The sequence below is a fragment of the Falco punctatus genome, assembly GCF_963210335.1.
Source record: "Falco punctatus genome assembly, chromosome: 2".
Taxonomy (NCBI): Eukaryota; Metazoa; Chordata; class Aves; order Falconiformes; family Falconidae; genus Falco; species Falco punctatus.
The window spans coordinates 101,818,195-101,842,368 of NC_137581.1; the positions used below are offsets into that span (position 1 = coordinate 101,818,195).

General features: G+C 37.8%; 1 long non-coding RNA gene across 2 annotated transcripts in view; it reads left to right on the plus strand.

Moving 5' to 3' along the window:
• LOC308059358 overlaps window positions 1-24,174 on the plus strand; it is a 186,677-nt gene that overhangs the window by 130,392 nt on the left and 32,111 nt on the right. Inside the window, exon 1 of one of the 2 annotated variants that reach the window (XR_013926214.1) lies at window positions 1-23,347. This exon is cut by the window's left edge and continues 130,392 nt beyond it. This is a non-coding gene — a long non-coding RNA (uncharacterized lncRNA). The remainder of the gene's footprint in view (window positions 23,348-24,174) is intronic. The other variant, XR_013926215.1, reaches the window with a different exon arrangement.

Genomic DNA, 24,174 nt, shown 5'->3' on the forward strand with positions numbered 1-24,174 from the left:
GCCTATAAACACCAAACACTACACACACACACACACTATACCACAGCAATACACTTGTTCAGACCTGGAAGTGGCAGTAAAACATGAATTAGCACCCCAGAATTGTGTATTATGTTAATTCTTATAAAACATGGGGGAAAAAAATGTTATGGATTACATTTGTTGTTATACAGCTCTCTTGTCAAATTCAACAGTACTAAAACTGTTCTGAAATTAAAAAACAAAATTCTACAATCACCCCTCCCCCTACTTTCCACCCTAAAATCTTAAATGGTGAGAAAAAAAGTTACAGGTTATCAAAATATTCAAGAAACAGGGTGCAGAAAAGACTTTAACATGCAAGCATCTGTTCAAAGTAGATGTTTTGACCAAACATGGGATCCCTTAGGGCAGAAAGATAGGTCACAAAGTCTTCCTCAGGCACGTAGTTTGCTCTGCAAGGCAAGATTTATGATTTTGTTGCCTGCTCCTCTAACAAGATAATTCCTGTCAACATATCAAGTTTTTGGATGAAGCAAGATCACAGCTCAAATACTGTGCTCTTGTGCCAGATGACAGCTGATCCTAGAGACGTGGCTTCTCTGTGAGAGGTATGCACATACATCCTGCTTCAGTCAAACCAGTATCAGAACAAACCATGGCCACAGTGGCCACGGCAGTGTCCTTTATTTTGTATAAACATATATGAGAACATTTAATAACATTAAACTCATAATGTGAAACTCCTTATAGCAAGAGCTCTTCCTGATTCAGTTTCAGGGAAGCTACTGCCAAGACAGAGGAGGTGTCTTAAGCGCCTCTGCTCTCTGATAACTGCATAGTTCACTCATCCTGAAGTTGTCACTCAATAACTCTCACTGTGCCTATTTAAGTAATTTCTGACCCGTACATTTCTTTGCTGAAGATTGATTCCCCCACTGTAAAGGCTGTCATCAAAAATGCAAAACACATTGTTTACACCATGGACGAGAATAGGTTTGTGCTGTGAACTGCAACAGTCAAAATGCAGAAACTTGGTCTCCTGTTGATTGTTACACAGAGGCTGTTGCCACTGGTCAGAGTGATGGTAAAATATAGGTGGTGGGAGGCTGGACCCACACTTGATTTGAACAGACTGGATTAGAGCTGGTGTCCAGGTGAGAGACCAGCATGAACTGAGAGAAAGCCTGCTCCTGCCCAGCTGGACACATGGGCAGGGCAGCATCCTCTGCCAGAATGGCCAGAGCTGGGCTGGCAGAGCTCATCTCATCCCTGCCTGCATCTTTGCAGCTCTGCCAAGTCTTGAGGGGGCAGCCATACCTTAAAATATCAACAACTGTTCCTTAGGAGAGTGTGAGTCAGACCCACGTTTCTCATATGCAAAAAATTGCAACAGAAAGCCTTTCTTACCATTGAAACCTTTTAAAGGTAAAAGCCAATGTATTCCAGATATTTATGTATATACATTTATGTACATGCATGTGTTTATGTACACATATTATTCTTCTGAAGTCTTTTTGCATGCCATCCATACTGTTTGACTAGCAAGAAGCAATGAAAGTATGTTTTGTTCAGAATGGGTTTATTTTTCTGTCTTTACACATGAAATATGTATGTTCTCCTGATGATGTGAGACCTTGGTCACTTTTGTATACGAGGAAAGGGTGAGAAGAGACTTCCTCCAGATGTTCAAATTTTTTTGACAACGTGTTGTCTTATAGTTTTAGCAGGCACTGAAGAATACAACATGCCTTGTAATACTGGACAGTGCGAGGATAAGAATTACATGTTCAGCTGTTCTTGTTTTGCCCCATGGTTATAAGCTTTTCAAATTCTGGAAAAGAAAGAGTATTAAACTACAGTGACCCCAGCATGTTCAGACAGGAATTTTAACCTCACATGCCTGCCTTGTTTCTCCTCTCCTTCACACTCCCCTCCCCATAGCTTTTTCTTTGAAATATTACCTAAAATTTAATAATAATCTTTGGTCATGAGTTTCAGATAAGATTACTAGAAAGTTTCAAAGGAAAAAAAGGTATTCAAATTAATTTTAATTTTAACTTTACCTATTATATTGTGGTTTAGAAAATTAATTAAAAACTTCTTTCAAAGCCACAGTGGCATTCTTTTGTTCTTCCAACAATGCAGGTTGTTTTAATGCACTCCAAAGCCTTCTTTATATGGCACATGATGCTAATTAATGAAATGATGCTTGATAGCATTAATTTCACTAGTGATTATAACAAAATAAACTCACTTGGCAAGTAGGCATGTTAATAAATCTAAGTAGATCAAGAAAGAAAAATAACACACACTTTCCTGAACATTTTTATGTATTTAATCTATCTTTATTTATGACTTTTACCTCAATGTAATCAGCCCCTTAATATCTAATTGTCACTCCACGCTTAAGGTAGCAACCATCTACCCACTATTGACTTTATATCAAACTGCCATCAACTTTTGCCATTCGGTTGAGTAGAATTATTTTTTCATAGGGGTTTCAACTAGAGAATGAAAGCTAGATGCAGATAGAGACTTGTCAGTGTTCAGTGTTGCAGGAATGATCCTCAAACTGTTTAACACTGGTACTGAATTCAGAAAACGTGTTGGTTTCCCAAGCTCTTTACCCCTACAGAGGGGCATTAGATGCCTCAGAAGGGAATGAAATAACTCAAAAATGGAAAGAAAAGATGTGCAGAATTTACCCCTTGGAAGTGTTGAGTCCGACAGGGATGTCCCACTTCTCTCCAGAAATTAGGTACTGTACCTCCTGTCACAGGGAGTACAGAACTGTACCTGCAGGGCAAAGTTATAGATCACCTCTTTTCAAAATAAGGTTACTGTTTGCTGTTAAGACATCATTGGAGAAAGAGATATCTCTGCTTATTGCCATTGTCAGTCATTTTTACACAGCAGCCTGTGTAAAAATGTAACAAACAAACAAACAAACAAAACCCAAAAAACCAACAACTGGAGAACATTAGGTGGCAAGAGAAACTAAGGCTTATATGTTTCATTGCTTTCCGAGAAAACAATACTCATTATTGTGTTCGGGGAAGGACCTGGTTTCAAGGTCTTACAGTGCCTATGAGAATGCTTCATAAACACAGGAAGGGGACATACAGGGAAAATTAGAATAAACTAAGATACAAATTTATACAAAACAATGGGGAAGACTCCAAATAAATTTTCAGTTAAATCCTTGGTTTCCCTAGGTGACTGAGCAACTCTCCAAAATGTAATTATTTTTTCCCAGTAGTTTGGACAGCCTAATACATGTAGTGAATTTTAAATAGAAGTTTGCATTTTAGAATGATACTATAATTGCACAACTGTTTTGTAGACAGTTGTATCAAATGCACATTAACCATTGTTCCTGGATGAAATGGCCTTTGACAGTTTGCAGCTCAGCTGATTCTCACATGACTAGATGAGTTTAATCTTTTGCTAAGCCTTCAGCCCAAACGTCTGTCAGTCAAAATGGGAAAGAGCTAATAACTTAGGAGAAAATGTTTTATGAGACAGTAGGTGACCTAATTTATAGGAAAAAGGTGCGAGGAAGACACGGGTGGAAAAAAGTTTGCAGGACTGGAGATCAGAGAAGACAGCGTGTCTGGGTCCTTTCTAGGCTGTTGCCTTGTGAAGCTGAGACACTGAAGATGATGACTTTTGAGAATGAAAGAAGCTGGAATTGAAACTGCTAGGGAGTGTTAGTATGGCAGTGAGATTGGGGTGGGGGAAAAGACAAATCAGGGGCAGAAGGCAATAGTTTAATTTTCTGCTTTGTGTTTGGTCACTGGTGGCCTGTGAGGGTACTACCTATGCCCTACTCACAAAATTATTCTCAGATGAAATATATTAGCAGAGGATTGGCTGTAGATCTCTTCCCTAGTCTTCTTTATACCTTCATGTTTTGTGGTAAGGAAAAATTACTGGTTTTCTTAGTTTCTTTATGGTAAAAATACTTTTTTATCTCAGTAGCTGCGATTATGCACCAGAACTAGGGAAACTGAGGCAGGAAGTGATGCTCAATCCAGGCAGGTGGTTTGCTGCTGTTACTTGCAATTGTATTTCTCAAGACAGTTTTCTGATGTATGTTGTTGATTATTCAACCATTTCTTTTTATAGAGTGGTAAATCAGGCTGCCCCTTGACTCTATGGGTAACGAGGCTCATCTTAATGAACCTGTGACAGAAGGTAGAATGAATCCAAGGGAATCTGGTTTCTATTTTCCTCTTCCTCCATAAAGGTTTAATGGGCAGAAGTTTAATGAAATAATAATTTCAATCTCTTTAATCCATCCCTTAGAAAAAGGAAAGATTAATTTAGCAAGGTAAACTGGCAGAGTTGGGGTTTTTTTAGCAAGCGATATTGAAAGCTGAAGCTGGCCACATCTTAAGCAGAAGGAAAAGCTAACTGAATGGCAGCATGTCTTCCAAAATAGTATAAAATCTGTACTTTGAGGCTTAGGTTGTTTTGTTGTAAGTAACAAAACCCAGAAACCATGAATTATGATTGAATGTTATAGGACAGACTGAGATAATTTTGAAGTCACAAACAGTTTGGGTTTTTTTTTTTTTTAGATATATAAAAAAAGTAGCTTGTTTTTAAAAAAAAAAATCTTTTGGAATATATCAATGTAGAAATGTCAAATTGAACTTCAGAAGCAGTCACAGGTAAAGGAAGGGATCTAACATATTTTCTGCACCTGAGCAATATCCCCAGATTAACTTCTGTGAGGAGGTTCTAGGGTTCATGGTCGGTAACACTGTCTTTAAAATTTTTGTGTTAAAGCTGATCTTGTCAAATTAATCCTGTAAAAAGAATAATGTAGATAACAGAGTTTTGAAATATCTTTGTATTTAATTCACTTGCATCTTACTGTCCTTATTGTGAACTGTAACTTGGGCCTTCTGGGAACATTAGCTAATTAGAAGGCATGCAATGAATTCACTGACTTTGAAAGTCTGCAAGAGGGTTATTCATATCCTTATTCCTACAAAAAGATTCCTTGGAGTTTTGATTATCTGCTGTCTGTAAAAGGAATTCTTATGCATAGCAAGGTTTCTAATGACAATGCCCCAATACCTATCAATAGGAGGAAAAAAATTTGGCTGGTCTGAATAGATGTGATGTAATTCAAAACAGAATACTGAGGACTTCAGAACTGCCCATATTGCACAGTTGCACAAGGCAAATAGAAGCACTTGAAAGTAAGGCACTCTGATTGTACAAGATAGCTTCAGCAGACATCTTGGCCACTTTCTTCTTCCCGGTGCAGTGACATCAATGAGACAGCATTGCTTTTGGAGAGTCTGTGTTCTCCAAAGAGTTTGTGGCCCAGACCATAATTGTGCACTCAAATGATAACTAATAGCAGTGAGTGATGAAAACGTTTTACATAACTTCAGAACAAATGGAATTGCAGAAGGAAATGAACTAGTGATGCAGAGATGATGGAGAAAAGGAAATTGTGTAGATCAAAATTAAAACTTACCTAAGAGCTCAATACTGGATCAGATGAAAGGTCTATCTAGTTCAGTGTCATATCTTCAGTCCTGGCTAGTACTGAATTCTTAAGAAAATATATATATAAACCAGGCATGTTGAGATTATTTAGTGTATGGATTTGTTTTCTCAACTTTAAACAGCTAATAGTGTAAGACCTTTATGAATGAGAAGTTGTATTTGGACCAAAATACTCAGTAGCTATTGACAGGCTCATCCTGTACCGGGCTAAAGCTTTGAATATTTTTACACTGTTTGCAACAGCATGTTGGGAAGGCCGAAGGCCATGAATTTCCTGAACTAATTATATACTTGTGTGAAAGACCATTTGCTGAAAGCTTTTAATAAAAGGCCATAGGGAAAACTCCTTGACAATTCAGGTCTGCCATCAACTGTTTAAGACTGTGCTACCTGGCTTCTTCAAAAGCTTTGACAGAATTTTGAGACACAAATCCAGCATACTGCTAGAGGGAATTACTTTTACTTAGTTTACGTAGAATGCAGTTATTAACACACTGATTATGTTACATTTCAGTATAACATCTACTAGTTTGCCTAGGGGTATCAAGGTTTGAAGTTTAAGACTGCTGTCATATTTGCCCTGTTTTATTATTTTGGTAACAACACAAGCTCTGTGTGTGTTTTTCAAGGTGCTAGACTAAATGCTTGTCTCACATTTTATGTTTTCTGGGGTATTTTATCTGGGAAAATATGTAACATTCTGTAAGTGCTTTTAAATTTCAAAATGCATATTCGTCACTTAAGTAAGTTGTAATTCAGTCAGTTATTTTAAAATGTTTTTATTGGTCTTGACATTGAATCCCACTGAGGAAGGTACAACTGATGGTACCTTACCATGCAAAGTACTTCCATTCACAGTTTGTGATCTTTCTTGCCAACCTCACTTAGCTAGCCTTTGTCCACTATTAGGGAAATACACTGTCATAATATGAGGATTGCTTGAACAGCTCATTGAAGGTTTTCTTATTCAAGATTCACCTGAATATTTTCCCATGAGAACTACGGGCAGCATAACCAGCTATATGATACTGACCATAGACTGCTCTGCACTGCTCTTCAAGCAGATAAATGACTTCTTGCATTGGTCCACGATGGGTGATAATTTGTAGAACGATAGTTTTTTACTAGCTTACAGAAACACCTTCTAGCAAAACGTGTTTAACAGTTGTATGTATCTTACACAATGACATGCTTAGGAATCATGCTCAACCAAAAACCTTGAGTGGGTTCTGTTTCCACTAGGTCCATTGGTACAGTACAGAATTCTGAATTACCCTGTTTCAAGCAAAAGAGCTGCAGCCCTAAAAATAATAACAATGAATGCTATGAGATGTATCAGATATATGACTTAGCATATTCTTTAATTTGAAAGTATTTATTTGCTATAAAGTTAAAGAATTACAAGCACTTCAGTGTATGAGAAAAGCTTTGCAGTAGTTTTATGGAAGTTTAATGAATGTTTTATTCCATTAAGATACTGTGAATAGCTACATATCAAGTACCAGGTGGTCTTGTGGACTGCTTCTCCCATAGACTCTCCAACAGTCTATGCATGTGATCCATGGCTGACTGTCATACATGGGGAAATAGTAGAGCTGGGAGAAAAAGTAAGAACTGTTATAAAAAGCTGTTTAAAAAGGATGTCTCAGCTGTGCGCACTTTAGAGCATTACTAGTGGGTCATTTAAGTTACTGTTTCACACTTGCTGGTAGATATAAAAAAAGACAATGTAACAGGTAATACCTATATTTTCAACTGTTTTCTGAACTAAAATGCCTTTGAAAACTTTCTGCTAGTGTTTTGTAGGTAAAGTTCCTTGTTTTCTTTCTTCTCCTTGCATTTCAATTGGGTGGTAAGAATGGTGTTAACAGGACTGTGTTCATCCGGCAGTCTGTTCTCAGATGCTTGTGATGAAAGGATTAAAATATACTGTTGAATTCAAGCACTGTTTTCATACAATAAAAGCTTTATCTCAGTTACCTGAAGACATGAATTATCTTTCTCTATTGGCAGAATATAGGGTGATGGTGATGACAGTCACACACACGGTAGTCTAACTTATGTGAAAATGTCATCTGGCTGTATAGATGTATGTACTAAGTGAAAAAAGAAAACAATCACCCTATCTTTACCTTATCCTTTGAGATAGAAACAGCGTGAAGCAAAATATCATGCATGTGGCTCTAAGCTACCACTGCAGCTACTACTGCATTTACTAAACATCTCGGTGGGGGGTTGTCTTCAGCGGAGCTACTCCTACTTACACCAGATGACCCATTTTAGTGCAGCAAATTTAATATTTGATGAGGTCTGAAAAAGAATAAAACTTAGAAATATGAGCATAGTTGATGTAAAACTAGAAAACAACACAAAAACTGAATAGTGCAGCATACGTATAAAGGCTGGATGCCATTGGAACTGTAAGGTTAAGACTTGGAAGAGCTTTCCAAGAGGAGACACAGAGGCAGTCCCCTCACTTAGGGATGTAATTTTGTACAGGGTGCTGGTGCGGAGGGTCTGTCAGGGGTTGGGGGCGGCCTTTGTGGGGAGCGGCCTGGGCTGCCCCGTGCCGGGCACAGCCGGTTCCAGCCGGCTCCAACGGCCCCAGCGCAGGGCACGGCTGGGCCCCGCAGCCGCCATGGCCGCCATGGCCGTGGGGAAACCTGCGCGAGGGAGGGCAGCGCTGCCGGCGCTGAGGGGGAACGGGTCAGAAACAGCCCGGCCGGCCCGAGGGGAGAGGGCAGGAGGGGAGGAGGTGCTCCAGGTGCCAGAACAGAAATTCACCTGCAGCTCATGGAAGACCATGGTGGAACAGGTGGATAAGCCCTGAAGGAACTGTGGGCATGGAGGACCTATGCTGGAGCAGGTTTACCCTGAAGGACTGCAGCCCATGGGAAAAACCAACAGTGGCACAGGGGAAGAGTGTGAGGAAGAAGAAGAGGCAGAGAGGAGCCATTATGGACTGACGATAATCCCCTGTTCCCCATCCTCTTGTGCCTTTTGGAGTGAGGGATGTGGTAAAAGAGTTGGGAATGAAGGAATGAGGTTGAGAGCCTCAGAGAAAGAGGTGGTAGTGGAGGGTGGTATTTCAATTTATCTTGGTTTCTCATTATCTAAACATATTTTAACTGGCAATAAATTAATATAAATTTTCCCAAAACTGAGTCTGTTTTGTCCATGATGGTAACTGGTAAGTTACTTTGGGTCCTCTTGACCCAAGAGCTTTTTTATCTTATTTTCTCCCCCTGTCATGGCTGAGGAAGGAGGAAGTGAGACAGTGGCTGCGTGAGCATGACAGCCAGCCAAGGTGAACCTACCACAAACTTTACCAGTTTGTTATATCATAGCAGTCAGAGGAAAGCACACTGTCTGGAAGGACTTGTCCCTTCTGAGCTTTTCTTTTGGTGATGTAAAAATGCAGACTTAGAAGACAGAGCTTTCTTTTAAAGTCTGGGTTTTTTAGATATGCTATAGCATGTTACTCCTTGGTGGGATAAATGGAAGAAGACAGGCTAGTTAAAGACATTTTTGTTGTCTGATTGTTTCAGGGCTGTTTGATCAGAAAATTAATTTTTAGTTCTTTCCATCAGCTGATGGAGAGAAATTCCAAGAGGGCTCATTGTAGAACCTGTAAGGTGTTATCTAGATTGTAATACTACACTCTTTCACAGCTGACCTGGAAGTTTAGAAACTATCCCTCATTGAAAGCCATTAGAACATGACTTAAAAATTATTTTGATGGTATCTTGCATTATTTTAATGAGAAGTAAGCTACTATACACCAAAAATGTATTAAAATATGAACTATGCTTCTGAAAATTATTTTCTTTCATTCTTCCACATTAATCTTTACATATTTATATTACAAAGTTAATGCTTCTGACAGAAATCCTCGGCTTCTCCCTAGTTCCCTTAAGAAGCATTAACTTGGAAGCAGCCCACCTGAGAAAGCAAGCCATCTCTGTCACCATCATCTTGCCAAAAATTGTTTTGGCACTGACAAGGCTGACTGACTCCTCTCTTGCAACATTTCCCTTCTAAATGCCAGTTTCAGACTGTCATGGGGCTTGTGCAGTTCTATATCAAGGGACTTTCTGTGATGTGTTTGTCATAAGCAGTGATCTCACTCAGGTTCTTTTGTGCATTCTTATCACCCTGGGTCTTTGGAGAGACAACTGAAGCCTAGTTGTCCTCTTGCCAAAGCTATGGATGAACCTGACCGAATTATGCACTGAATTCTGAGCCTGTTTTGTTATGCTTACTGCTGCTTTGAAGAGTCTTCAGGTTTAGAGATGTTAGGGAGAACATCGGTGTTCATAAAGCCTCAGCAGAAGACCAAATTGTGTCTTCCTGTGTAGGTATGTTCTCTGTCCTTATGTGTCATTGTTATGAGATGAACACCATTAAGTACAAGTGTAGTAAGACAAATAGCAGGAAAAACTGCCAGAAAATTGAATACGTCAGACCACGCAATGGTGTACAAACAAAACGAACAGAGCAAGTCCTGTATACATGTTTTCATCCTCCTCTGAAAGCCTAGTTCTTTTATCTTTTCTGTCCTTGTTTTTTTTTCTCAGGTTACAAGGTCTCTGTACCTAAGTCTTCTCCCCACAGCAAAGAAAGGAGCTGTTCTTAATCTAATGTAGTTTTGATCACATACAGGGCAGCCAGACACAGTCCTGTCCATTAGTGGTGCTTATATCTGGTGCGTATGATTCCGTGTCACATCCATAGTTGTGAGTCAGTATCTGTGCATCCCTTGGTCACATAATTTCTGTGTTTGCCCCTTGTTGTTCCACCCTCCCCACCCCTGAATCTGCAGAGGCTCAGGGCCCCCTCTTTGTCTGTGGCTGAGCCAAGAAAACTTTGAAAGCGAGATATTATGATGATTCATCAATAACACCACTACAAACAGTAAGAAAAATTAGTTGAATTTCATGCATGATCAGGTAAAGAATGCTTGCAGGTAACATCAAAACCTTGATGTTACCCAACTTTACACAGTTTCTTAGGTCAGGTACATGTTGTATTTGAAGAAAGGAGAGGGCAAGGTGCTTTGCAAGTCATCCAGAGATTAAGACATAAGAAATAATTATTGGGAAAAGCAAACAATAGACAATAGATGGGCAAAAACCACTGATGGCTGAATAAGATTAGTAATTGTTTAATACATGTCAATGGTATATGACAGAACAAGATATAAGATGAAAAATAATAACAAAAAAAATCAACTGACTGCATACAATTCAGTTAAATTTCTTGACAACTCTGTTAAAAAAAATATTCTAACTCTGGTGGCTTTGGAGGTGGTTAGAAATGTTAAAATACTTCAAAAACCTCTGTATGTAGTAAGACAGTAGTTCCAATGCTGTCCTAAAGAGTAGGATTGAAAATTGTACCAGAAAGTCTGTTTTCATAATATCTCCAGACCTCTTTTTCAGACCAACGATACGTTTATATGTTTTAGTTAGGATAAGATCCAGATAAGACCTCATTTTGAGATATTTCTTCTGACAGAACTGACATGTTTTGTAATTTGCCTGTTGCTGAAATGCTTTGTATGAAGATCAAAAAAGAAAGCTTTTTTTATGTATGAATGTAATGTTTCTGTGTGAATTTGTATTTTCTTCTTATGTAAAATATGGGGGGTTTTAGATGACACTTCTAGAACTCTCTTCTGAATGAACAAAATACTATCATATTTTTTTAGCATTTCTAAAGTGAAAGGCAAGCTAGGCTGTTATGCTGGTTCTACATTTGCACTTTGATTATAAACAATGTTGAGATAATCCATCATCTGTCTTGAACCTCAAAATAATGACATCTGGACTACATCCTCACAATGGTGCAGCACTGACACTTCAAACAAACTTAGAAAATGGGAAGGAAAAAAAAAGCACTACTTACAACTGTCCCATGAGTATAATCATCTGCATGCAAAGAAAAGACTAAAAGTCTCATTTTTGCTGGAAACATTTGAAGTTGAAGTTTATTCTCCACCCCCCACCCCCTTTCTCTTTTCCTGACTTTAACTTATTGAACTTTTTAGCTAAGGCAGCCTGAAGGCACTGAATTCCAGATGGTGCTCACTCATACTAAAATTGAAAACTTCCTCTTTCAAAAGGTAATTGTTTCCAGTCAATAAATGCAACATGAAGTGGGTAAGTCAATGATTTCTAGAATGAAAATAGCTTCTATATTCCTGAGAAGGGAAACTCCCTGAAAAGATCTCTCTGTCCTAAGAAAAGATATTGCATTCTCTTTCCTTCACATATGATCTAACTTTGTCAAACCCACTCACACTAACTTTAACAGAAACAATTAAAAGCAGCAAGTGTTCCTTTATTATTTATAGTCGATGAATGCAAAAACAAAATTGGAAAAAAAGCATATTATATATTAGAAAACATAAATATTGCCTTTTAATATTTTAAAACTTTCTTATAACAATTGGTCTTAGAGTTCTAGAGACTGTAGCCTTTTTGAAATTGGAGTATTTTGAAGAGAAGATCATGTAGTAACTGCAAGAATATGCAAACGGAATACATCATTTTACAGTGCACTTGGTTATGTATCTAACCCACACTGAAAAAAAAATCTCTATTCATAATATCTATTTCAATAAACACTATTACTGTCAGAAGAAGTATAAGAAAGTTAGGTTGATTTTGTAACTTTTGATAAGCTTGAAGGCATGCACACTAATAGGGATTTTCTGATTATTTAGCAGCTCCAGATCTAGAGTAGGAAACAGCTTTTTGTCTTTAATGTTCAACACAGATGTGAGCTCAGACCTTAAAGGGAAATGAACTGTGCCTTTTCTCATTGAGTTTCATAAATATATGCTGATAGTAAAGGCATGCTGAGCTTCAGGAGTTCTGCATCTTATTTCAGCTCTGAAGAAAATCTGCTTTAGGGTTACAAATTCTACTGCCTTTACACAATGTCTTGTTCAGTTTCCTGCTCACACTGACTTCTTCTCCCAGCCTTTTCTCTCTGTCCCCTATCCTGCTCTTCTAGTTTCTTGTCCCTGTTTGCCCTCTTGTAAACAAAACAAAAGGATCAACAACTTATATTCATGTCTTTAGAATCATGACTTTGAGCTGTTTCAGAGCACTCGTCTTACAAGTAGAAAAGCTGCCATGAATGCATACTTGCAAGTAGTGTTGCATGCAAACTCTCAGGATAGTTTTTGCCTGTGTTTCTGTGACTGAGATATGAACATTGAGGCCTGAATGCCCGGTGCTTAATTTGAATCATCCAAGTGAGCTGAGCTCAATCAATAGACATGTTAACTTTATTTAGGAAAAAAACATACTCCAGCTAATTACTGCTCCAATGAAAACAGCTATTTCCGACTGTCCGCTTGCACCTTTATTTTCTTTAGTTGAATCAGATAAGAGGTACTAGTTTAAGACATGTGAAATTAACAACAGGTTCCTTAATTTTTGTTCTATGTGGATGACTTGCCTCTCTTGGGGAAGCCATGTTGGCCTGATGCTCATATGTTCCTCTGGAGACTAATGTTTTCAAGGGGGCAAGGAAGAATGAGTTATTTTGTACACACAGACTAGGTCCACATACAGCTTGGTAAAATTATTATAATGTTTAAGGTAAGGCATAAGATCTATCTTTCCAGTGGGAGGGGGGGAAAAAACCCTTGTCATCCTAAACAAAAACAAACAAACAAACAAAAAAGGCAAAAAAAAAAAAAAAAAAAGAAGACATGAACTATGAATACGCTCAGTGAGACAGGCTTTCCTTAAGAAAGCTTAGCCCCTGGGCAGCACAAAGCCTCCGTGCTCCCTGATGTTTTCCTGCCCACCTTCCTGGCGGCTCACTGCCAGCTGCAGAACCTGCTTCCAGAATGTGGCTGCTGCTGCTGTGCACACAAACCCCCCAAGTTCATAGAACATCCTTGGGGTCCCAAGGTATTATGTGATTTTTCAGACCATCTAAATGCTTGACCTAATAAAACTAAACAGAGCATTCCTTCTACTTTGTGAGACTCCTGCTCCTGTTTCAGAATTAAAAGGCTTGGTTGATGAAAAGCTTTTTCATTTTTTTTCTCCAGCTGTGCCAGCTGGTCTAGAAAAAGCTATTATCTCCTGCAAATCTTGCTCCCCAGAAAGAATAGAGCATGCATGTTGTTTGGTGATTTTTTTTTTTCACTTTCAGGACAGATTCATGCAAGTAAAAACCTGATTTCTGTTTACACTCTACTCCAAGAGATATAAAAACATGTGTAAATCTCTCTCCTTTCTGAAAAATAAAGACTGACTGAAAGTTAGAGGTAGAAGTGGCCACTTAAAAAAAAAAAAAAAAAAAAAAAAAAGAAAAACACAGCATGTGCCTAAGTATTTTGCTGACTATGATGAAATTAAATTAAGCATATGCTTAAATGAAAAAGGGCAATAACATCCTCTTTCCCCCTGCTGGAAGGTGCCTGTTCTTGAGGGGGTGGGTGTGCCAAGGGAAGGTTTTTAAACAAAGCCATGTCAAGTGAGTAATACCAGTTCCCAGGCACAATCTGTTTATCAGGCAGGGAGCCTGGCCCATGGTAGTCGTACTGCGGATGAACTCTTCTGAATTCTTTCATACTTCCATTGCCAAATTTTTGAAGAATACCAACATAAACCATCAGTGTTAAGAAATTACATGTAGTTCTCATTGTATATCTTCCTAAGATAATTAAAAGTATTCCTATCTTTTAATTAAGACTCCTTGCTGCTTAAACTAAAAGCATGATGCTTAACCTAATGTGAATTACAGTTGAAGACAACGATAAAAGTGAGAAGTGCTTAACTAAGCATTTTGACCTGGGTGCTGATGGTCAATAAGCCTGGGTTTAAGATCTACTCTAATCTTGGATGCATCATATGGTGTTTAACAAACTGTCTGCTGATTGGCACTTCTAAAGGCTATCCTTTAATAAAGTGGATGCTGAAATTTTACTTTCTCTGCTCTGTCTGTAGTTAAAGACAGACTAGGCAGAACTGCGTTAACTGAGAATATATTGTTCTTTGTGGAAATTGGTGGTTGAAATGAATACAGGTGTAGCTAGGCAGCATAATTAGGCAGTATATAGAAAATATGCCCATGATTTACAACATATTTGTAAAGAAATTGAAAATCAATTTCAAACCAACCAATTTAAAAAGTTTTAGTGAAGACACTTGGGCACTTAGCACATGTGGAAAGTAGATCTTACCACAATTTTTTTCTCCCACATTTGCTTTACGGAAAAAAGAGCTTGGAGAAAAGCTTGTACTTTTGCATCTCCCTTCTGCTATTTTTTTTCTTAAACTTCCAAGGTGCATCCAAAACAGCTAATCATTTGGCAAGACAAAATAAAAGCTTTTAAAAAAATGTAGCTCTATTTAATCATTAATAGGGAATGAAAGAGTCCAGAGAAATTTTCTTATAAAAATGGCAATAGAAATCAGTCTGGTAGATTAAAAAAGCAGCCTATTGAGGGTGGTGAAGGGGAAGGAGAGAAGGTGATCTCATTAATAAAACAAAGCGTGGAGTGTCTCTAAAGAAGGATGTATTTATTATGTTGGAAATCAAGTGAAGGATGCACTTGAAAGGAAAAGGTGCAGCTTGGATATTTGACCATAGTTTTTTGAGACAAAGCTTGATTAAAAATTGAGAGAACAGTCAATCCTTCATAAATGCATAATTGTATACTGCTGCTTCCCATACAATGGTACCTTTATGGGCTGCCTCCTGTTCTCTGCTCTGTACTAAGCTCCATCTCTGACAGTACAGGTATGACTTGGAATCTTGAAGATTTTGAATGTTGGGATTTTTTTTTAAGCAGACCTCAGATCTTCTGAGTAACACAAAGGCTTACTTTGTTCTGAACCTAGTTTTTTGTTGTTTGTGGTTTGTTTTTTTTTTTAATTCCCTGCAAGTATAAAGAGGAAAAATTACTACTTTACTACCTGAAATGCAAATAAAACATCCTTTGACTACAATTATTGAACACTAGCAAAATATTATTTTAAGCTGGGTAAACTGATGCTGGTTCCATGCTAAACAGCACTCAAATCCTACAATAGTAATGTGGAAACTCACTGGCTGAGGGGGTGTGTGTGTGAGGGGGAATTACCACTCAAGATAAAAGCAAAGAAATGCAGCCAAGCAGCAAGTAAGGAAAGCATGAAATTGATGGATTTCCCTTGTTGTTTTAACGAAGCCTGTTTATTGTGGAAGAAGGACTTCAGATTAGGAAATCTCATTGTTGGATTAGGAAAAGGTCTTTCTCACGTCTACCAATTTTTCCCAGAATATGTTGTTATGTGTAAAGGAAAAACTGTAAATTTGCTTATGCTTGAATGCTTCTTTTTTACTACTGAAGAACTGCTGTCATACATGAAAAAATATTAAAAGATTTCAATGACAGGAAGAAAAAGTATGCTTAGAGAAGTTTTACCATTGCTGTGAATTAGTAGCTTTGGTGTCTGCCAAGACACTTGAGCAAGCTAACTGGTGCTGTCTTAACACCTGATGCCTGCACTTGCAGTGTGCCTTTCCTAAACTCTCCCTGCAGAGATCTGGTAGAGGTCCCTCATCAGCTGAAGCCACCAGCTCTCCATGCTAATGCAAGAGGAAGCATCTTTGTTTATGGAGTGGGAGCTATGCTTGCTGTGCATCTAATGAAAATTGCCCTTTCTTTGTGTTTTTGTAGAAACAGTCGAGTCAGCTCTAAGTATAAAGTGCTTGTTAGTTTTCTCATCCAATATTAGATCTCACTCAATGAATAATGAATCATGGGTGTGTTGTGTTTCCATCCTTTTTCACCTTTACCACTTACTAATTTTGGAACCTGAGATTTATAATGACAGCACTGAGGCAGGGCTCTTGGCTTAGGAAACAAGAATGTTTTAAAGGGAAGCATAGCCGCATCTTGGTTGAATACACCATTAAGACTTTGACCTAGATTACAAACTCAGAAAACTTTTCAGCCTGCAAATGAATAGAGGGACCTAATACTGAAAAAAATCACACAACAACTTCTCTCTAAAACACTAGGATACACAGAAATAAAAATGGAAGACTTATTGTGGGATTTACCATTACTTGTTTCAGCAATTATGTGGCAGTGCAGTCGGTCAGTGTTTGCTTTAGTGCGTAGTGCAGTAACCTTCTGTAGATTGGACTAAGCAGAAAATTTCATTTGTCCTAACATGTGTCCTGAATGCCACTAAATTAAAGACCGCTTCTAGATTGTGTGTTAAATTAGTAGCTAAATAACATAGGTAAAAGAGCAGCTCATTAAATTATTGGTAAAGTTTGTCAAGAGGCTTTTTCTGATGCTGCATCAGATAGTTCCGTCTTTTAAGTGGATATGGGACTCCTACAGCAGTATGAATAAACTGTAAAGATGATACATATTTAGATTGCTGTTGCATATATAAAATGTACATATATGCTTTTTAATTACTGTTATTAACTATGGCTTTGCTCTCTCAAATAGATGAGTAAAAATTAGAAAGGAAATTGTCATCCAAGACACTGGTTGTGATATAATGTGTAAATGTCTTGTCTTTTTTGTGTGCTCCAGGAAGGAGGAGGTCAGGAATTCAGACAATAAAGTTTTGTCTGTCATGTATAATTTGCCTATTACATAAACCTTACGCCTAAACAGTCATTGGATTTATTTATGCAGTAATTTTTGTTGTTATTTAAACATACACACACATGCTTCTCTCCTTCTCTGCTGTAAAGCATATAAGGGAATAGCCTCACTTAAGTGAATGACTAGTTTATATATTATAATCCAATTTTTATAAGCCCCATAAAATGTATTTACTTATTTGAATTTCATTGCTACTGCACTGATAGCAGTCAGCCAAGCTTCAGACTGCTGTTCTGCTGCCACACACAGTGCCTCAAAAGTTACTTGTGTAAAAGCTGGATCTCAAAGGGAGAAGCTGGAGTGCTTAGGGGCTGCAAAATTGTTAGCTGGCAAGGTGCAGAGCTAACGGTTGTCTCAAAATGGCTGAGGCCATGCTGCTGAAGCCAATAAAACCCGGTGTGAATCTCACAGGCTTCTTACAGTGTCTGACTGTCTGCTTGTTTGCTTCCTGACTGTAGCTGGCTTTAAATACTGAAGAGAAAAGGCATCTTTTTTTCATATAGAAGTAAGCTTTTTCATCAAAAACTTCTTCAAGCAGGTTTTAAGCCTTCGTTTTCTTTCACTGGATTGCAAATTGTTGTGCTGCAGCCATTAGTGCCACAAGCAGCAATGCTAGTGGTATGAACTGGGAAAAAACAGTCAAAGCATTGATCAGATTTAAGAAAAAAAAGAGGGAAGACTTGTAAATTTCAGCTAACTAAAACCCAGTGTGTTGATAGTTGACATTCTGTAACAACTGAGGAGGAATTATTCATGCACGTTAGGGGGTTTGTTTTTACTTGTTTGTTTTGGTGGGGGCTCTGAAGCTGGGCTGAGGATCCAGTACTCTAGCAAAACTAAACAAGTCGACAAACAGAGGAATTATCTGACATTATCAATTTTCCTGGCATTAATATTAAAGGGTCACACCAGGTTTTAGTCACGATGTCCGGATTTGGAGGAATGTATTCATGAGCAAGAGAAAGGATGATGTTGCTGCCAGGAAATGTATAAGATTTCCCAGTTTCTAAATATACATTTTGAACACAGAAGTCCAGTTTCCAAATGCACAGTGATGAATTTTCAGGCAGTTTAAACTTACAGCAAGCAGAAATCTACTTATATTTTGTAAGCTATTCCTCAAGCCTATGTCAGGACAGCAGCTTCTTCCTCCTCATGAGAAAGCCCAAGAAATATCCTTGTAAAGTGATTTTTCTGTTTCATTAATTTCTAGTATCGTGTGTGATCAAATTCCTGTGTACTAGTGCTGTTTCCTTTATAAAGAAGAGTATCTTCCTCCTGGTATCTGCCGGTGTGTTTGTTTTTCTGGTTATGTTACAAATGATCAGCTCAAAATTCAGTAGACTTTTTTTCAGTAGGTCACAGTCTGAGAGATGAAGTTTCTGAATTCCCAAATCCAAACACTGAAACTGTGTGCTGAGCTCTCCTCTGCTTGTTGGCAGGGTGCCCTGACTGCAAACTAGAATTAAAGATGAGGAATAGAGACACTGTAAAAGCAAATGTACTGGGGTTTTGAAGGTTGGATCAAAGTTAAGCTGTTTAAAGCCAGGCAAGTGCACTCTGATCCAAACAAAAAAGTCTTCCCCCTCCCTTCCTCTCTGTTCTTTTTGAGATAAATTTCCTTTCTTTATGGCAATCCTGCTTGGAAGGGTGCAGCACTGTGTGAACATATTTTTTTTTACACAGAAGTTCTCTTATAACATTTCAAACCCAGGTCAATTAAGTCAGAAATAAGGTAAGCTCAGTTCCTTAAAACAATGCAAGCCTTTGTGCCTAAATTAAAGGGGCTACATCAAAATCCCTGCATTTTATGTTTGATCCACTTTTAAATCTTTGCTGTGATATGTGCAGTTTATTGTGCATGCCTTCTATGCTGCGTCATTTAAAGAAGAAATGTTTTTTTATATCTATCGGTGGAAAACTACACATGATAAAATTATAGTAGGCCACAGTGAGTAAAGCAAGATGATTTTTTACTATCTGATGTGTGCGTGTATGCCAGAGACTCAGAAGATGCAACTTGGAATAGGTACAGGTCGTCTTCTCCCTAGTTTTGGCCTAGAGTTGAATCCCCAAGCCACTGGCATTTTTGAATTATAACTGCCCTGCAGGTCTATCTGGGAAAATTAATTATTAAAGACCCTTAGTCTACAGTTAGATCTGAGCGTACATAACTTTATGCTTCACAGAGTTCTAGCCAGGCTTGGGGGGAAAGGAGTTGTCAGTGCAGATATGAAAACAGCACTGAGGTCATAGGCATCCTCTCTAATGAAGAATTTTGGCAAACAGAAGGCCCTACTAACTCAGTGTCTGATGTCATCAGCCTGCAATTTTAGTGAAAGGACTGTTGATGTGTTTGGCCTATGTTTAGGATTATGAAGCAGACTTGATTCTGCACCATGAATTATTCAAAGATGAACAAGGCTAAACTGCTCGTATTCAGACTAGATGCCTTTTCACAGCCATACAACCGATATGCTTAGTGGGATTTATTAAGGAATGCCCATCAATTTTCTCAAGATTAAGGATCTGTTTGGAAAACTTTCTTGCAAAACTCTGAGGTACTTGGTCACATGATGTGTTTAGTCTGAAATAATATAGCACATATAAACAAAATCTCTTAAAGCAGGGTTAATTTTGAACACAGAAACATAACACAAAAATAGCACACCACAACACTTCTACATATGCTAAACATCACTTTGAAATATGGAGTGTGTAGGGGAATGATTTCTGAGCTCAGAATGAAAATAATGACCTTATCACTGCAGTAAATTCCATTCTCTTCAGATATTACTATATTTTCATAATGTTTTAATGGACGCAGCCCAAGAAACAAGAAGCATCAGAGCAACTCCAGCAGGCACTATGAAAAAAAGAAGTGTATTTGTTGTTGTGTTAAAGTGCATTCCATAATACACACAGGCTATTTTTCTTAAAACCGTATCTTCATCCTAGATGGTACTTTGTAGAAGAGAATGACCAAAATAATAATAATAAAAAAACTGAACTTTCTGTACTTATGTTTAGATTTTTAGTTGGTGTTTGTGCCATATTACAAGGGAAGTAAGACATGCCAGTACTGGTATAAAACCAAAAATTGTTTTATAATCAGGTTAGGGTTTGTTGGAACTCATCTGAGCAGCAGTGAGCTGCAAGCAGTTGATGACAAAAGTGTTTGGGTAGATCCAGGCAAATTCCACATCGTACAAAATGTGAGACGGGAGGACAAAACTGACTGAACACTACCTTCAGTGTCCTGGCATACTCTACCGCAGCATACTTTGGTATAGGCTCAGGCCTGCTTCAATTTACATCCAGCTGCAAGAGCCCTCCTGTAGGCCATTTTAATAACTGAACCTCTAGAACAGCACTTGAGGTATGTTTTGGGGTTTTTTTTTGTTTGTTTTTGTTTGGGTTTGTTTTTTTTTTTCATTTAGTTGTACCTTAAAAACAGCTTGTGAACTGCCAATACCTGGGTAAAGGTAAATCCAGGGTAAAGATGGAGAGATGCTTCTTTGCCCAGGGTACCAGTGCTTTAAGAGTCAGAGACTCTTTCAAGATGAGGGAAATTTCTGGCACTACCAAAATGTTCTTTGAAGTGTCTTTGTACTCACAGTCTGGCATGGAGCAGCCTTCAGAAGGAAGCCAAGACTCAAGCCTTTTCTCTGGCATGCTTGTAGGTTGGAAATGAGAGCACACTGTTTACTTCAATCACTGCTGATGCCCTCAGGGAGATTTAAACAAGGAAAGTGCCAGAGCTGGTGAGTTCCACATAAAACAGCAGGGAAAGGATGGGAGGTTGCAGAGGAAGCACCAGTCGGAAGAGGGATGGCCCAGACCAGCCGAGATAATGCTTCCTGAGGCATAATCACTGGGTGATACGCAGGCATGAGCACTCCACCTCTTATTTCCTTGACAAGAATACATTTTTTGCACTGATGGGTTAGTAAATCCCATTAACTCTTTCAAGCTTAAAAGGAGCTTTTCTTACTTTTAGACCTTCTCAAAACTATGACACCTTTCCTAGATAAAAATCACTACCCATCTGTCTTAATTTATTAACAGATACTATTTATGACTTGGTTTGGATGCTGTTGGGGGCTGACCTTACAACACGGCAGTTAATGTGAAATCCAACTAGGTCCTGTTTTACATCCAGAAAATCTGGATGCCCCAGGCTACTGTTCCCTTCTCTATTTAAATTATAAACCAGTGGAGAGAGACAAAAGAAAAAGGGAAAAAAAGAAAAAAAAAAAAAAAAGAAAGAAAGAAAAGCTTCTGAACTGGATAAGCCTTTAAATGTGGATTCTGCTCTGTTTTATGACTGTTTTAATGATCTTTGCGAACATAACTTGCACTTTGGGTCAAATCTTTGCTAGAGTATCTAAGTCCAATTGGCACCCATTAAAGCTGATATTAGTCCTGCAATGCAAAGGGACACTGGTGACTATATGGACAGCGTGAGTGGAATGAATTACTTTCATTTCATACGCTTTCATTTTTTGGCCCGATTTACAATGTTACGATACTGAACAGGTCTACCCAGCCCAGTTACCTGTTTCTCATTTCACCAGCACTGAGGGGAAACCACTGGTTTAGGCAGCAAAATAACAATTGCTCTGTAATGTATACTTAAGCAACAAAACTTATTTCAGTATTATTTAAGTTACTGAAATTCTTTCACTGACTGAAGGATATTTTTGAGTCATGGACGTTAAGAAGGTATAAATTGGACTAGTGGATGTCTGTATAATTAAGATTAATTGCTTCATATTTATGGTTAATTCACATAACTATTTTTCCTTAGAAAATGGTCAAATTACACATTAGAAAGCAAAGTGAATACATGGACCACATGGACAGAGGCTTCGCTGGGTGTGTACTTAGCCTAAAGAAGAGATGATTTACCAAAGAAAAAAAGGATAGAGGAAAACCTTGAGAGGACTTCAATATGTTTTCATCTTACAAACAAAAATAAAATTAAAAAGTCATGAAAATTAAACAGAGACTACCTAGGGGAGATATCTTACATGTTCTTTGCATATTATGGATTTTTCTAGACTACTAATTTATTTTTGACATTACTAAACCATCTTATAGACATTATTCAGCAGGTGATTAAAAAATCTGAATGATCAGTTCCCAGTGTTTTTTCATATGCTCTCTATGTTAAAATAATAGAAGCACGAAGCAGCAGTCTGTCAGCTTGAACCTTTCCCAACTGTAAAGGTATGTGTTGGGTTTTCTTTTTTTATAAAATATTTTATAAACAAGATAAATAAGCATTTGGTTTTCCAGTTTCAAAATCCTACTGTATTCCTATGTTTCAAATTCCTACCTAAAAATTCCTACGATTAAAATGGTGAGTTATTCCTTATAACGTTTTTCAGGGGGAATCAGCACATGTTTCCAAGGCCAGATCATGACTGTCACAAGATCTGTCTATACAGCTGTATGTTTGAGCAACAGCCCAGGTACTTTTATTTCTATGGTATATTAAGATTCCTCCTTCTGAGAAATAAAATTAATACATTAATTTAAATGTATTCATAGAAGGCACCTTATGTTAGTAAATCAGATTACTGTATACTTAGGCTGGGGAAACATGTAATTTAATTACTTTTCTGGGAATAACTCTTTTCCTATTTGTGTGATGGAAGAAATGTTTGATGAAATAGTTATCAGCATGAAGAAATGCCTTGTAATTAATTTACGGATGAGTAGGAGTCTGTGGCTGACAAAAGGGAAATTGGCATTTATATGTCTACCTAGTCCACAATTAGACATTTATTTTCAATGTGTATTTAGTGGGACTGCTTGCCTGGCTTATGAAGGGACCATACACTTTCCCACCTACTCATCTCATGGTCCCATTCACTGCTGTTGTGTACCATTCGGCCAATTCTGATGGGAGGGTTGCTGACAGCATTAACAAGTGCCCACTACATGAACAAAATAAGGAATGCCTCTAAAGTTAAGAGACACTGACATGTTTTTTCCCTTTTTTTTTTTTTTGTACAGAAATAATGAGGGAATCAGAAACCACAATAACAGTATGGAAAAATGCCTGAATTCAGGATAAAAAAATTTTAGAAGAGTCAAAACTGTGTAGAAAGAGAATGACTAACCTGCATTTCTTTTAGCAACAGCTGAAGCAATGTGGTTGTTTCCAAGCTGTTACACTTCAAGGTGCAATCTTTTGTAAATTCTTAGTATTCTGCATTTTCTTTACAGGAGTATGCTTGTAAAATGTGGACAATGGAAACAAAAGTACTGCACAATTACGAATTTTCCTCTGTTATTTATTTACTACATCTCTGTATGGATATGGTATGTGTCTGCCTCCCTCTCACACACACACCCCCCCAAAAAAAAAAAAAAAATCTCCTTTAAAAAAAAGAAAGGAAAACCCTGACAAAAAGTGTGAGAAATGGATATTCTTTGAAATGGGATTTACACCTCTAAGTTGATGAAATCTACACTTGTGCTGAATGCCGATATGAGACTCGTACACTTTTTAAGAACCGTTTAAGACCTTCTGTGAGGAATCTCTGGAAGGAGGTAACTCTCAGCCTACAAACTGGAATTAGGTCCAAATTTTCTACAAAATATCAGGTTATTAAATGCCTGGTGCTACATTTTCATTATTTTTTATGACAGGTAATTTTCTATATAGTTCTCTTAGGAAAATATAATCCTCCATTTCTTTATTTGTTTCATCATGACCTTTCTAGTTTTTTGGTTTTTTTTTTTTTTTTTTCCTTTTTCAAATTTCAGGCAATATCTTGTATAATATACAGACACAGTATTTCAAATGAAGGTGTCATGATCTGGCTGTGCAGTTCAAAATAGATCTCTGTGCTCATCTAATATTCCTTTTTGCTGCTTGGAATGCAGTATGACCTCCTGGACATGAGATTTAAGAAATGTAGATAAGCAAAAATATTCTGAGAAATGTATGAAAAAAAATGAAGGATCATCAAGTTTTACATGTAAAGAATAATTGTCTTTTAATG